At 39.7% G+C, this 13,863-nt stretch overlaps 1 protein-coding gene across 1 annotated transcript in view; it reads left to right on the top strand.

The window, feature by feature from the left end:
- The window catches only part of FAM160A1 (family with sequence similarity 160, member A1), a 244,287-nt gene that overhangs the window by 15,479 nt on the left and 214,945 nt on the right, over positions 1–13,863 (top strand). The window contains exon 2 of the mRNA XM_011956494.1: positions 1,980–2,088. The gene's annotated coding sequence lies outside the window, so the exon portion shown is untranslated. The remainder of the gene's footprint in view (positions 1–1,979; positions 2,089–13,863) is intronic.

Raw genomic sequence — 13,863 nt, 5'->3', positions numbered from 1 at the left:
CCTGTAGTCCCAGCTACTTGGAGGATGAGGCACAAGAATTGCTTGACCCCAGGAGGTGGAGGTTGCAGTGAGCAGAGATTAGCACCACTGTACTCCAGCCTGGGCAACAGAACGAGACTCTGTCTCAAAAAAAATGATATATTTATATTCTAGAACATCTTAGATATATAGAAAGCATATATTTAAAAAACTGTAATGCCATCATCTAGAGATAGCCATCATTAAATTTTGTCATATTTATTTCTAGTATTACCTTTTCCTATGTCTGCAGACATTGAAACATATATGTATATACAAACATACATTGATATTTTATAAAATTAGGCCTATACTGGACATAGTTTTTTTTTTTTTTGAGATGGAGTCTTGCTCTGTCACCCAGGCTGGAGTACAGTGGCACGATCTAGGCTCACTGCGACCTTCACCTCCTGGCTTCAAGCGATTCTTTTGCCTCAGCCTCTTGAGTGTAGCTGGATTACAAGCGCCTCCCACTATGCCTGGCTAATTTTTATATTTTTGGTAGAGAGGGTTTCATCGTGTTGGCTGATCTTGATCTCCTGACCTCAAGTGATCCGCCTGCCTTGGCCTCCCAAAATGCTAGGATTATAAGCGTGAGCCACTGCACCTGGCCCATAGTTTTAATTTTTCATTTGCTATTATGATATAAGCATTTTTCCATACCATTAAATATTCTACAAGGTTTGCCATTTAGCTGTGCAATCTCAGACAAGTCATTCAACCTCTCAGTGCCTTATTTTGTCATCTACAATAGAGATAATAATGGAGATAATGATATACTCACTATACAAGTTTATTGAATGCATTAAATTCACGTAACGCATACAACAAACTTACTAATGCATGTAAAATATTCAGAACAGGCCTGAGATGTTATAATTGCTGAGTTGATATTATTCTTATTTTAAAAACATGATTTCAGATCACCTGAGGTTGGGAGTTCAAGACCAGCCCGACCAACGTGGAGAAACCCCGTCTCTACTGAAAATACAAAAATTTGCTGGGTGTGGTCATGCATGCCTGTAATCCCAGCTACTTGGCAGGAGAATCGCTTTAACTGGGAGATGGAGGTTGCGGTGAGCCAAGATAGCACCATTGCACTCCAGCCAGGGCAACAAGAGCGAAACTCCATCTCAAAAGAAATAAATAAACAAAAAACAAACACTACTAAAAACCATGATTTATAATTTTTTATAGTATTTCATCCTATGAATATATAATAATATATTTAGCCACTTCCTTATGGGACACTTTTTAAAAACCAAATATTCATTATTACAGGTAATGCTGTGATGAATAAACATTTTTGTACATAATTTTTTTCCCATGGGAACATACATAATATACATTTCCTGGAAGTGATATTACTGGACATCACAGCTTTCAGGTATAATACAGTGTCCTTTTGATTTTATTATGGAAAAGTGGTGTTAAAATATGGGTTTTTAATTATCACTGGGTGAAGACAGAGAGTTGATTCTTAAAGGGTTGTGATATGGTTCTTCTGCCTATTGATTTAGGCATATCCCATTGGAGGCACATCAGGAGCCACTGGAGTTATTGGTGTGAAAGGCAGCCATTTCTTTTCCTCCCTGTTTGGGCCAGCTATTCCTACAGGTAACTTTGGGTCTGCTTGTATGACACAGAACAAGCTATGCCAAAATGCAGGCATTTTCCACTACAGAGACTCTGAAATAGCTCTTTTGCAGAACTAAAGAGGCTAGTAAGTTTGTTACCTTTTTCCCTCAATGTAAAAATTTTATATTCCTAAGTGTTTAGAGCTGTATTTGTTTAAAACACGCATGTCCCTAAAAATTCCAGTCCAATGAATGAAAATTCCTCAGAGCAAGGTTGAGGCAAGTTAGGCCTTAGAAATCCGAAGCAGAGATTATAGTAAAACACAAAAAGTCTGGGAGATGCACAGGTGTTTCTCTGAAGGACATTTTTTTTTTTTTTTCCAGGTGATACACTTGGGCGTTGAAGGACATTTTTTGAAATCATGAGAACCGAATGTTTGACTATGAATGTTTCGTTATAACTGTCTGGAAGATTAGAGTCAAGGAAGTTGAGGTAGGAATATTTATAAGTACATTCCTTAACTTTTAGCTTGTGTGTGAAAATGGAGAAGATTATGTGGCTTATTGTTAATTTTCCTTGGCCCCTTATGTGGATTTCCCCATACCCCAGTTGCAATTCTTGGTGGCTTACACTGGCAAAACAAAAAAATCATTCTTCACTATGGTTTGGGACAGAGCTCCCAGATCTTATTGGGAAGGTAAATCCCAGGAACCCTTCCCCATATTTTGCCATTCTGAACTCTAATTTGTATAGATGATAATTTGACTCTGAAGCTGCTCCATTTAACAATTACAAGTTCACAATGTTAAGGACCAACAGTAGCATCACGAGGCTTAGTAAAATTAATTTTATACACACAACTTGTATTTTTCTTCAGGCAATTTGTACACTTAATGGATTGAGAATTCACAGAAAATATAATTAAAGCTATGGAAGCCAAAGAATAGAAGGATGTTTCCCAGTCTTCAGTGTCACTGTAATAATAGCACCTTGTGTAAACTCTAAAAACCTTGCCAATCCTTCATAGGCTTTGTAAACTGAGATAACCACTGCTGTCATTAAAGGAGGGCAGGTCATCCCCTGGCGGGGATCAGCTACTCCTGCCTCCTACTGTTTGCTGATTTAATTCTCTTTGTAATAGTGAAGCTGGATTAGGAGTCTAGAGCTAGCACTGCATGCCTTTCCAAAGGAACCATGGAAGGACTAGGAGTCAATTTCATTACTTTCTTGAGTTGCGCCTCCCCACTTTTCCTTGTATTTTGGAAGTTCAGAGCTGGTTCAGGGAGATGCCACTTCTTCCTTCAGTGCTGCAGGTATTTTCTGAAAGCCTTCCAACAGTGGTCAGTCTTTGTTATTACACAGAATACAGCTCTGCTTTTTTTTTTGGAGACGGAGTCTAGCTCTGTCGCCCAGGCTGGAGTGCAGTGGCGCGATCTCGGCTCACTGCAAGCTCCACCTCCCGGGTTTACGCCATTCTCCTGCCTCAGCCTCCCGAGTAGCTGGGACTACAGGCGCCCGCCATCTCGCCCAGCTAGTTTTTTGTATTTTTTAGTAGAGACGGGGTTTCACCGTGTAGCTCAGGACGGTCTCGATCTCCTGACCTCGTGATCCACCCGTCTCGGCCTCCCAAAGTGCTGGGATTACAGGCTTGAGCCACCGTGCCCGGCCTTGAATACAGCTCTGCTTCTAAAGGCAAAGAGGCAGAGAGCTGGGTTTACTTAACTGTTAATTAATTGATGAGTTGTTTCGTTTATGTTTAACAAACAGATATCAGGAGGCTGCTGTTTGTTGAGAGCTGCATTAAGCTCTGTGGAAGTATATAAAACATATAAAACACAGTTCCTGTTGAAAGCAGTCTGGAATATAAGATAGAAGCACTGAGCACTAGAGAACAGAATAGAAAAAATTAACATTTTCCTGTTCTAACTTGGCCCACACAGGTTTTCCGTTAATGATAAAAGGACGTAACCGATAATTCAGAAACACGTACCTTCTTTACATCATCTGTGGAAAAAAAAGCCATTAAGGCACCAAAAAAACCTACTGTAGGACTGTAAAGATATTTACCTATTACAGAGATTTATTGATATGATAAAATTAAGCAACCATAACTCTCTAATTTGTTAGAAAATCTCCATCACCTTCTGTCATTCCCAAAAGCCTATCCACTGAAAAAAATTCTCTTTAAAATAACATCATCAGCTTTCAATACTCTAAAATAAAAACAAATGGGCTTTTTTTCAAGGTTTACAAACATTTTTCAAAATAAATGCAAAGTAAAAGGGGCCAGCTGGTGGTGGAAAGGACTAAGGATTTCATTGTGTGGTACAGAGCTGGAGTGCTGTGGAACTCAAGTGAGGAGAGCTGGGCATTAAACCTCTCAGAAGATGAAATGAAGGGAAAGCAAATGAGGAAAACAGGTAGAGAGTTACTTTCTGCACCTTTGCTTCTGACTCCTTATGGGACTCCTTAAGGGCAATTTGGAAATGTACCCTGATCCACCAATCGTGGTTACATACAATATTGTTAAAATATATAAACATTTAAAATCTCTTAATGAAAGTAATAACTTTTATAGAGCAGAAGACTCAGAAAATATACACATAACACACAAAAGAAAAATAAATCATCTATAATCTGGCCACCTAGAAATAACTATTGTTATGCCCTTACTTTTTTTCCAATGTAAATGATTTTACACTGGGTTCCCAGAGCAGAGGGTAAACAGATTCCATAAAAATAATGAGTTAGATTCATATAAGATTGTTGTATTCATTACTGTGACAATAATTTTGACCCTGTCTACCTTTTACTTTGCAGTTATTTTGAAAAATTTTTGTATTCCTTGAAAAAAACCTATTTGTTTTTATTTTACAGTTTTATTGTGATTAGAGTATTTGAAAGCTAATGACATTATTTTAAAGAGGATCTTTTCAATGGATAGATTTCTGGGAATGACAGAAGGAGATTTTTCTAATAAATTAGAGAGTTATAGTTGTTTAATTTTCTCATATCAATAAATCTCTGTAATAGTTAAATGTCTTTATAGTCTTACAGTGGGGCTTTTTTTGGTACTTTTAACAATTTTTTTTTTCCCATAGATGAGATATGTTAAGAAGGTATGTGTTTCTGAATTATTAGTTATGTCCTTTTGTCATTAATAGAAAACCTATGTGGGCTAAGTAAGAACAGAAAAATGTGAAATGTCAGACAACTTAATGTTTCTGATATGTGTGAAGCTATCAGGTGAACTTAAGCCCTTGACCACTGACAGGTGCATTTGGAACAGGAAATTGCCTGAGCAGTGGCCTTCTGCATGTAGGGAAGAGCCCTGGCCCTGGAAGTGTGCTTTCTGAATCTGAAATTATTCTATTGGGTCTATCCATTTTGTACCCTACCAGGAAAGGGAGCAGAGGGGTTTTGTGTTTTAGAAGAACCTTTCAAATTCTCCATGTTCCAGAAGTTATTACTTGCCATAAAACTGCAAAGCAGAGTTTATTCCTTTTCCCTCCACCCGTCGCATGTGTGTCTTTTGACTGATTGAGAAATCTTAACCTTTTTGGAAATTAGTGGCTCCTTGCTGTGATTTTTAAAAAGATGTTTTTTAGTATACTGTCTGGCTGCCCTAGTTCTATAATGTCTTTGATTTAACTCCCCTCCCACTCCTTTTTTAGGTATCTCTGAGACCTTTTTTGGAGGGGAGGGGATCATAAACTCAGAGGCCATGCAGGTAGTATAATATGAATATAAGTTTCTAGGGAGGAATGGTAAGAACTATGACAGACTGGAGAATACTTATCTCTCCAAAGGTAATTCAAATAAAACAGAAACAGAAATACATTTTGATGGCCAAACAGGAAATCCAAATTTGGCTTGAAGCCTACCAGTTTATGGTTCCTGTAGCAATAATGGTAGTAGAGTAGTCATGTGATGATAATGATTGTAAAAATAGCTAACATTTATTGAGCACTTACTATGTGCCAGACACATGTGCTATCTCATTCTGTTTTCACGGTAAAGGTAAATGTTATTATTATCCCCACCTTAGAGATGAAACTGAGGCTTAGAGAGGTTCTTTGTCCATGTTGCAGAGATCATAAGTAGCAGAGTCAAAGCCAGGTTTGTCTAACTCAGAATCTTGAGCTCTGTGATGTGTTTTGACTTTAGGCCACAGAACTTTGAATTGGACTTGGAAGAAAATAGTCAGTGGTTAAGCTACTCAGAGTGTTGGCACCAGCCAGTTTTGTGGCCTTGGGGGAAGAAGCCAGGCCTGGAAAAAGGGGCAGTGTTCTTGGTCCTATAAGGCGGAGGAAACAGCCTAGCCAAGTCAGCTGTGGTGTGAACAGGCTCTAGGAAAGTCTTCACCAGGTACTTTGGGAAGTGATGTCTTTGGTGGAGGGTAAAGAAAGTAATAGTTCCCGTGAGGTGCAGAAGATGTGTGTGGGTTTGTGGGTGGGGGTGTCTGTGCAGCATATAGAAGGGGAAAATCAGACTAAATGGAAGTTTAGTAGGAGCTTGTAATGTAGGTTTTGGCAGATTTGAGTAAGGTCTACTGGAATATTTTGTACCCTGGCTCTCCTTAACTGTGTATGTGGGAATATCTAGAGCTGTAGAATAAATAACTAAAATGTATGGGGTTGAGATTTAATCCAGGGATTCTTGTTGCAGTACACTTTAAAACTGAATGAGGTTTTAGTCTGGGCGCAAGGGACTGTCTTTTGTTTGGCTTATCTTAGTCGGCTTCTACTTACACACCACAGAGTCGCTTTTCTTGGGCATAGTGGATCTCTATCAGATCACTGGCATTTCCCGTGATATTTAGCAGAAAAGGGGTCATAGAGAAAGTATCCTCACAAACCTTTGGTTGTTGAACCAACCAGCACCACCAAAATATTCGCTGTTAACATATCACCTTTAAGCAAACAAGTGACTTGTTGTACCTTGTAGTTCTCAAACCTTCTCTGTCTAAGTGACTTTAACACAAGGAAATGAAAAGTAAAGCCAATCTGTTCGTATAACCAGCTGCATGTGAACATAAACCCTAGGAAACACAGCGGCCTCTGTGAAAGGCCTGCTTGCATAAACCTCACAGAGCCCTAAAGAGAAGTTTTTTTAAAAAGTATATATATACACACACATGCACAAAACGAATTACAGGAGTATATCTTGAATTTTGTTCCTGAAAAAAAGTGGATATACTACAAAAATTTGTAAGAAGGTAAGATTGATTGATGAAGTTTACTTTCTGCCGCCTAAAGACTTTTAAATAGATACTGAAGGAGAAGGAAGCACATTTAGTTATAAGAAACCTAATACGTCTCAAAGTGAGTGGGGGTGGGACCAAAAGTCCAGCAAGAGTGGGTCTAGGGAAGCCCTTCTGTTAACTGTTTCATTGGTTTAAAATGATCACTTTCCTAGAAGGAACAAGAAAAACTGGTCCAGTTTGTTTTCAAAGTTGGAAGTAAATACTTACGTAAGCAGCTCCTGACTTTGCAGCGTTTTCATGTGGAATATCATGCAAGAATTTGGCCAGATCTCAAGTGATTTATGTTTAGCAAACAAGATTATCTTCAGCTTCCTATTGTGGAAGAGCAAATGGTTTGGGGTTTGGTTGCTGCTTTTCCACCTCTTTTTAATTGCTTCTTCCAGGTAGTACTGATTAATCTTTGTTATTTATCTTCAGTGTTGGTTTGCGACAGAAGCAAGAAACCAGAACAGTGACTGAAGCTAGAATGGCTTAAAGTGTTAATACCCTTGTTGTAGAGCTACCAGAAACAACTACTATTTATTAAGGTTGATGGGAGAGAGAGCGAGAATGAGAAAGACCTTTTGCATACACTTAGAATTCAGCTTTATATATATATATATAATCATATGACAGATGCTCTTAATTTTGTGGACAAATGAAATTAGATTGCTATTTTGAATGCTTATGATTGTTTATCTTTTTAAGAGTTTAATTTTCTTCCAGTGAAGGAAAACATTTATTTTTGAAATTGTGGCTACCTATTGAAAAATGACACTTTTTTTTGATGTTTGAGGATGCATTATTATGATAATATGAATACCAACATATTGTTTATTTAAAATGTAGGTAAATTTTTAATATGTTCTACTTTTAAGTTAGCTTTTAGAGGCCCTGTGTTAAAGGTCTTCCTGTTATTAGGTTTAAATTTGTGTGAGAGAGGTAAACATTTTAGCAAATAAGTGATCATTTTATTTCCCGTGGCTGGACAAAAAAATGAATGAAGTGTTTCAGAGCATAACATTTGGGAAAACTATGTATTACATATTTCATATTCCCTGCAGATAAAAATAACTACTCACATCTAGTTAGTGGGTTTCTGCTATTATACCTACCACCACCACCACCTTTTCCTGAGTCTTGACTTGATGGTCTCTTCCTTAACTACTGTCTTAATGTTTTAAGTTTCATATCTTGCACACAGCACAAACCAAGCAAAGATTAAATATATAGAGAAGGTCACTCTGTCTTTCAGATTGTATCAGCTATTTTGAGTCTAATTCTTAAACTGCTCCTGATACCTTGGCAGCAGGCCATGTAGTTGTCATTTTGTCTCATTAGAATTAAGTCTAGTCCTGTCAAGAACAGATTTACTAGTCTTTTTTAATTGCCTGCTTAAAATTTTTCATTTCCAAAATCAGCTGAAGAATTTAAGATTGTGAAAAGTATGGACCGAGGTCAAGTAAAAGTTCTGAGCAGATTAGGAATTCATTGAAGGAAGGAAATGAAGAGATGAATGATTTTAAGCCTGTTGTGGAAGAGTGGAGGATTTCTGAAGCATTTGTATTTAGGAAAATGGAATAGGGCTTAAATTGTGTAGTTGTATGGCAATGGGTATGAAGTTTACTTGACTGGTATAAATTATTTTCTTTTGTGCCTTTTTTGCATTTAAGTATGCCATCTATTCTTCTAGGGAACTAGAGGCTAAGCATTAGATAATCGGAAGGTTGAAGAAAATCAGATGAATATAAGGTGGAATCTGGAGAGGATAAAGAGGAAAGTGTGCCCAGCTAGCTGAAAATAATGATAGCATGATGGAGAACAAACAAGAGTTAGACGTGCAGCCTCCCCATGGGCAAAGCCAGTACTGCCATATAAAGGAAAGAGGACTGAATAAAAGGGAGGTGAAGAGATGTTTAGGAAGAAGCAGGATTTTTTTTTTTTTTTTTGAGATGGAGTCTCGCTCTGTTGCCCAGGCTGGAGTGCGGTGGCTGGATCTCAGCTCACAAAGCAGGATGCTTTTTGAGAAATCTTGTTGGATGAAATAATGCATATATGCATCTCTGGGAATAGGAGAGGGCCAGGTTTCCCAGCAAATGGTCAGGCTTATTTTGTTGATGCTGCCTATCTAAGTGTGAGGTATGGTGGGCATGGCACTCATTCTTGTGACAATACCATAGTAGGATGATTATAGTTAGTAATAATGTATAGTTTCAAATAGCTAGAAGGTGGATATTGAATGTTCCCAACACAAAGAAATGGTAAATGTTTGAGATGATGGATATGCTAATTACACTGATCTGATCACTATACATTATATGGATCAAAACATCGCTAGGTAGCCCATGGATATGTATAATTATCGTATGCCAATTAAAAATAAAATTAAAAAATTTTAAAAATGGAAAAGAATGTAGGGGCTATACTGGCCTCCAGGAAATGTGGAGCCACAACAGTTATGTGTGACCCTGAAGGAAGTGGAAGACTGTAGCAGCTGGGACTATATAAGTGATTGGATAGCCTAATTGAGTCAGAGCAGAGTAACCTAACAGGCCCATTTCTTTTTCTTGAATTATCCCTGACCTGCAGGACTTTGGGCATGGGATTGACTCTGTAATATATTGAGGGTAGGTCAGGCACAGAGTGGCTCATGCCTGTAATCCTACCCTTTTGGAGGATGATGCGGGAGGATTGTTTGAGGCCAGTAGTTCAAGACCAGTCTGGGCAACAAGGGATACTCTGTCCCTACAAAACATTAAAAAATTAGCCAGGCATGGTGGTGCATGCCGATAGTCCCAGCTACTTGGGAGGCTGAGTTGGTAGGACTCCTTGAACTGAGAAGTTGAGGTTGCCATGAGCTATGATCATATCACTGTACTCCAGCCTGGGCAACAGAGTGAGACCCTGTCTCTAACAAATAAAATAAAATAAATATATTTTGAGAGTAAGACTGACCATATTCTAATATGTATCATTAAGGTCCTCATTTTGCTCCCTCTAAGCCTCTTCCTGAGAGGCACCATGGGTTCACATTGTTCCCTGACAGGCCCCAGTGTGCTGGGGGTGTACTTCATGTTCTGTATCTTGGTTTTCTTTCTACGTGCCAATACTTGCCTGTTCACTGTCTGAACAGTTTCTTCAGATAGTTTCACTAGATTCTTCAGATAACTGGAGCTAATTGGTAAAATCATTCATTCTCTTGTGTAGGGTTAATTTATAACCCTTTCTCTGTTATATATTTACGTTCAAAAGAAGGATTCATAATATATTACATAACTCGAAGAAATGGTGAAATTTTTGGCATGCCTTTGAGTAAATATTAAGATGTTGATATTACAGTGGAGTCATATATATGCATATTTTACTCATGGGAATTCAACTAATGCACCTGGCCAAAAGAAAAAAGAAGGGCAAAACAGTGATTGAAATATGATGAGCATAGTCCTGGAGTGAGCATAAAATGGGAGATGTGAGCCTGCTGTTTATAGGGGAGATTTAATTTCATCTCAGAGTGAGAGTATTTTGGTCTGAACAGCATGACCCATAAAATGCAAGCCAGTTACTTTCTCCGATGTTTACCTGAACAGACAGTAGTGTTTTCTGGATGGCTCATTGTGGACTTACTGAGAGATGGCTTAGTATTGTGTTTTATGAGGAATTACAGGGAGTTTTCAAGGGTAGTTTTACTATTTGTAAGTGCTGCCTTGGTTTGACTTTAGACTCTAATCCAGTTCCCTGCATTATTAGGTATGACATCACAGTGTTGGCCAGTTGAGGGTAGGTCTTTTAGAGCTCCCGTGAACTCCTTAAGATTTGGGACTGTGTGTTATTCATCATTGCCAAAGCAACTCAGAAAATATTTTTGTTGAATGAAATAATTTTCATGGCATGGGCACTTTCTAGATGTTTTGGTTTAGAAGAGATGGGCTTTGCTGAGTGATTAAGGCTGTCTATTGGAACTGGATTGCAAGTCATAGACTTGTTGAGACGATCTTTTCTTCCTACCTCTGGTGCTGCCCTAGCCAAAGAAGGTGGCAGTGGGGATGGTTGAAAGTAGAATGATGGTATGTCAGAGATCCCAGTGGCTCTGAAGTGGTTCTTATTATCCTTTCTGTTTTATACTGAATCCCTATCTTCTGTGTCATGACAGGGCACCTTGATCGTCACAGACAGTTTTGGCATTCCAGGAATGGATGACCTTCCAATTAGAAGATTACACTTCTTCCTTTGCCCCTTGCAGATGGTTTTGAACTCTGGAATTATGGGTGACATAAATTAGAGCTGCTCATAAAAGATATGCCCTCAGCCTTCTGTTCTTTCCTTTTAAATGTGGTCCAGTTGTGCTCTACAGTAATGATCCTAGTATTTTATGCACAACTTGCCCAGTAGCTTACAATTATGTGTCACAAAGAAAAGTTTTAACTGTTTGGTAGGTGGCCTTGTCTGATGACAATACTGAGCATGTGGCATTTTGTTCTGTGTCTCACAGTATCACCATGACACTGACTGAAAATACCCTGGTTTCTGCAAGGTGTCTGCTAGACCAGGCAAGATTAAGTAAAGATAATTACCACTGAGTTTTTCTATTTTTTACATTCCATTTAGAGAGGTTTGGTTACTGCCCTTGGTGAATTTGGAAGCTTCTATATATGACATCCAGATCTTCCTACCAGATGTGAATATGATCTGACTGCTAACCTCTCATTCTGATATAGCCTTCTGTCAGCCTCCTTAGCCAGTTTGATATTTTTATTAATTATTTACTTATTTTTTTACCCTTTTTTCAAGAAATAGGGTCTCACAGTGTTGCCCAGGCTGGACTAGAACTCCCACTCCTAGGCTCAAGCAGTCCTCCTGCCTCACCTTTCCAAGTAGCTGGGGCTGTAAGTGCACACCACCATGCCCAGCAATGTTTTTATTTCTGTAATGTGTCATTTATCCAGTGATTGTTGTATTATAATAGAACCACAGAAATGGAGGGACTCGTAGAAGTAATCAAATCCGGTGGTTTTTAAGCCTTTTATTCCCTCTAAAGGGATATTAAAACCATTAAAAATGTAATTTATCTCAATATGTAAATCAGAGAAAGCTGAACTTCTGGTTCAGAGAGGAACACAGATGAAGGGCCAAACACCATTTCTCCACTCTCCTCCCAACCCAGCCTTCGAGGTATCTGGGGGCTCTGTGGATCTCACTTTGAAAACCATAGTTCTGGAGTAATGGAAGGACTACTCTATTAAGTAAATCCTTCTAGCACCAATTAGCACCAATTTGCTTGTATGTTGCTTCCTGAGGGTAAAATTTTAAAACAAAACTGCTCCAAGTTCTTCCTCTGCATTTGTCTGTAGTGTGAATTACCTGCAGACACTCGCCAGTCATCAAGAAGCTTATTGTGTATCTTGAACGTTCAGCCCAACCAGCATGCACTGTAGGTACCACAGGTGAGAGGCTGACCTGAGTGACAGAGTGGTACTCACTTTTTTATTTGATGATGAGTATGGCATCTGGATAGCACTTAAGAGATTGGGATGTACTAGATGAGATAGGCTCTAATTGTATAGATCAGGGATAGTCAAAGTGTGGTCCCCTGACTAGCAGCATAAGCATCTTCCAAAACTTGTTAGAATACAGATTCTTGGGAGTTGGGTGCCATGGCTCACAACTGTAATCCCAGTACTTTGGGAGGCCGAGGTGAGGCTCATTTGAGGCCAGGAATTTGAAACGACCCTGGGCGTCTCAAATAGTGAGACCCTGTCTCTACAAAATGTTTTAAAAACTAGCCAGGCATGGTGGTGCACACCTGTAGTCTTGGCTACTAGAGAGGATCCCTTGAGTCCAGAAGTCCGAGGCTGCAATGAGCTGTGATCGCACCACTGCACTGCAGCCTGGGTGACAAAGTGAGGCCCTGTCTCTTTAAAAAACAAAAAACAAAAACACAAACTACTGTGCCTGGAATTGGTAGGTTCTTGGTCTCGCTGACTTCAAGAATGAAGGCGCGGACCCTTGTGGTGAGTGTTACAGTTCTTAAAGATGGTGAGTCTGGAGTTTTTTCCTTCAGATGTTCAGTTATGTCCAGAGTTTCTTCCTTCTGGTGGGTTCGTGGTCTCACTAACTTCAGGAGTGAGGCTGCAGACCCTCGTGATGAGTGTTACAGCTCTTAAAGGCGGCACATCTGGAGTTGTTCCTTCCTTCAGGAGTGAAGCTGCAGTCATTTGTGGTGAGTGTTACAGCTAATAAAGGCAGTGCAGACCCAAAGAGTGAGCGGCAGCAAGCTTTATTGTGAAGAGTGAAAAAACAAAGCTTCTGCAGCGTGGAAGGAGACCTGAGTGGGTTGCCACTGCTGGCTCGGGCAGCCTGCTTTTATTCCCTTATCTGACCCCATCCACATCCTGCTGATTGATCCATTTTACAGAGAGCTGATTGGTCTGTTTTACAGAGAGCTGATTGGTCCATTTTGACAGGGTGCTGATTGGTGTGTTTACAAACCTTGAGCTAAAGAGTGCTCAATGATGCATTTAGAATCCTGTAGCTAGACACAAAAGTTCTCCAAGTCCCCACTAGATTAGCTAGACACATAGCACTGATTGGTACACTTACAAACCTTGAGCTAGACGCAAGTGCTGATTGGTGCATTTACAAACCTTGAGCTAGACACAGAGTGCTGATTGGTGCATTTACAAACCTTGAGCTAGACACAAAGTGCTGACTGGTGCATTTACAATCCTCCAACTAGACATAAAAGTTCTCCAAGTCCCCACGCGACTCAGGAGCCCAGCTGGCTTCACCTAGTGGATCCGGCACCGGGCCGTGGGTGGAGGTGCCCACCAGTCCTGTGCTGTCCACCTGCACTCCTCAGCCCTTGGGTGGTTGATGGGACCGGACACTGCGGAGCAGGGGGTGACACCCTTCGGGGAGTCTTGGTCTGCAGATTGGTGCATTTACAAACCTTGAGCTAGACACAAAGTGCTGACTGGTGCATTTACAATCCTCCAACTAGACATAAAAGTTCTCCAAGTCCCCAC

This window comes from Colobus angolensis, unplaced genomic scaffold (genome assembly GCF_000951035.1).
Source record: "Colobus angolensis palliatus isolate OR3802 unplaced genomic scaffold, Cang.pa_1.0 Scaffold111, whole genome shotgun sequence".
NCBI lineage: Eukaryota > Metazoa > Chordata > Mammalia > Primates > Cercopithecidae > Colobus > Colobus angolensis.
Note: the sequence above shows the minus strand (reverse complement) of the source record. Positions and strands in the feature narration are given on the sequence as shown.